The following is a 2,753-nucleotide window of genomic DNA, read 5'->3' as shown; positions in this document are numbered from 1 at the left end:
ACTGACAATCATGGTAAATAATCTAGAACTAATGTCATGTATATTAATGCTAACACATTCTTTTAAGATTCCATACCTAAAGTATGAAAATAAATGAGGATTCCATTAATTATGTAAGAAGACAGAGTGCAGAGGTAACTCAGTAAAAAGCATATGAAACTTTTGAATAACAGGTTTCCTTACCATCTTAACTCCATAACTGCCAAACATTTGCAGATCTTTTCTTTTTTGAATACATTTTCATTGCATTTTTCAGTGCTATAACTGTGTCTAAAAGACATTCAAATGTTTAATAAAAAGGATAATAAAAATACAGAAATGTAGAAGTAAAAATTATTTTCCATACAAAGGAAATTTTAAATTTTTTATATATATTTCAACAGGCATAAGCTAAACAGCTATTCTTCAATCAAACATCACATGTAAGCTGCCCATCCAATATACATCTGGCAAAGATTATCTACACTTGTAGCTTCTTCAATAAGGGAGTTAACCTGCCCCTCAACAGACAGAGGAAGGTTGAGACCTCGCCCCTTTGTACGAAATCTGTCCACTAAGACGCTGTTCTATATTGTTGACATGCATTTGTGCCTAGAAAGATGAATATGAAGATAGTTAGATAGGTTTATGGATCTTTGGATATTAACCTGCATTAGGAAACAACTGCTTGCCATAGACAAAGTATTTAGAAAAAAAAAGTGAGTATACTCATTTTATCTTTCACATCTTTTTTTTACACTGAATCACTGAAGCATACCTTTTCATTATTAATTTCACCTGTGTTCTTGGCACTTTTATCTCCTCGTGACCACTCCACTAAAGGATCGTGGATGAAAGACGAAGTATAGACATGAGGCATCACGCTCATCTCTCATCACACGCATTGTAACCTATTGTATGAAAAAGGCTGAATTACTCAAGACATACAGTTTGTACAACCTGTATTTCATATAAGATGATGAAACACTTGAACAGTAATTTTCCTATTCTTCACATACCTCACAAGTTTTCCGAAAGATTGCCTTCATATCCTGTAGGTCCCATGGCACTAATCATGTTGTGGGTCAGACGGAAGGGAACACGCTCAGGCCAGTCAAATGTTTCTCCCTGGAGGAAAAATGTAGCTTAAATTAACATGAGGAATAAAAGTAATGAAGGTAACACTAACCTCCTCCTCACCCTTTTTTTCACTCCCAATTATTGCAGCCTAATTTATACATTAATGTATAAAGTAATTAATATATGTTTATCACAAACCTTGTTGAAAAGGCAGTTGAAGTCCACATGTACTGTGTCACCATTTGAGGAATCAAATAAAATGTTTTCTCCATGTCTATCGCCAAGACCAAGAATATAGCCCACCATGGACATGACAGCTGTGGTGCGGCAGTAGCTCAGTCTTGCTCTCAACCTAGAATTAAAACTCATTACTCATTCTTATATATATAAAACTTGTATATATCTAACTTTCTTATCTATTATGTGAAATTTATGTCACAACATCTTAAAAAGTAATTGCTACTTGTATTCTAATATTTTTCTGGCAACATTTATCAAAAGAAAAGCTGCTTTTTGATGAAAGATTTTATCACATAATTTCCAAAGACAAAAATTAATAAAATATCTAGTTAAAATTCCACTAAACCTATAAAACAACAACAATAACATCATAGCACTGTACCAAAAAATTATTTAACATCTGTATCATTCACTCACCATGCCTGTGGATCTGGAAATTTCGAAGAAACCATTCCCAAACACAGGAGGATGTCTAGGAACTAGTTTGTTCTTAAAAATGTCATGGTTTTGTTACTAAAGGTGTGTCTATTTGCACATGTTCTGCTTCAGTTTCCTGGCCAGACATGTAGATCCCAGTGTCCTCTGTAGATGCGGTGGAGGATCTGCCTCAAGCCTTGAGGTTCTGAATCCATTCAATCAAGCCACATTCTTCATTTAGAGGTACTACTGCCTGTAATCAAACAACAGTGTTAATAAAATTTAATAAAAATTTTATTATGATAATCTGAATTCCTGTATTATTTTGAATTACATACTAAATTAATTCTGAACAGAGTTTCATCACAATCACTGGCTTAAAAGCCATTTTATTCTCTCTTCACTCATTAATGAAACTGTAGTCTGTACCAAATAAGCTGTTTACCCCCCCAAAGAAGAAGAAAAAGAAGAGAAGAAGAAGAAGAAGAAGAAGAAGAAGAAGAAGAAAGAAAAGAACAGAAAAAATGAGTTAGTTCATCCTGACACTAATAAAAATAGGAACTACAGTTAACACTCACATATGTTCTAATGTGCAAATCCCTCCTTCTTGACTCTGGATCTTGCATAAGGCAGCGGTTGACAAATGCATTGAATTCCATGAGTCGGCAGTCTTCTTCCTCAAGTCATCCTGTTAAGATGTAAATCCATTATTATTATTACAAGGCAAATTCCCTGAATTAATAAATACCATGAAATTGTTAAATATTGTAATGATGATGACAGGTATTTAACATTAAATTGAAATATGTATGAGTAACAGCAACACAGAAAACTATTGATACAAATCATGCTAACCATTCTGACACAAACAAGGATACTTTTTGAAATAGTTATTAGTGCTAGGAAATTGTTGGTACCCCTGATTTTCCATTGTGTGGTAAATCACAAAGGAAGAGGCTGTAAATTCGCAGTAATCTATATACTGTATAATACTTTGTCATTAATCATTAGCTTTATACTTTTTTTTTAATTTGGGG

At 33.4% G+C, this 2,753-nt stretch overlaps 1 pseudogene; it reads right to left on the bottom strand.

Annotated features, from left to right (window-relative positions):
* Positions 1 to 376: 376 nt before the first annotated feature.
* Positions 377 to 2,404, bottom strand: LOC119571442 (annotated as a pseudogene).
* Positions 2,405 to 2,753: the final 349 nt, after the last annotated feature.

The sequence above is a fragment of the Penaeus monodon genome, unplaced genomic scaffold (genome assembly GCF_015228065.2).
Source record: "Penaeus monodon isolate SGIC_2016 unplaced genomic scaffold, NSTDA_Pmon_1 PmonScaffold_6304, whole genome shotgun sequence".
In the NCBI taxonomy this organism is placed as follows: Eukaryota; Metazoa; Arthropoda; class Malacostraca; order Decapoda; family Penaeidae; genus Penaeus; species Penaeus monodon.
The sequence above is the reverse complement of the archived record's forward strand: the minus strand, read 5'-3'. Positions and strand labels throughout refer to the sequence as shown.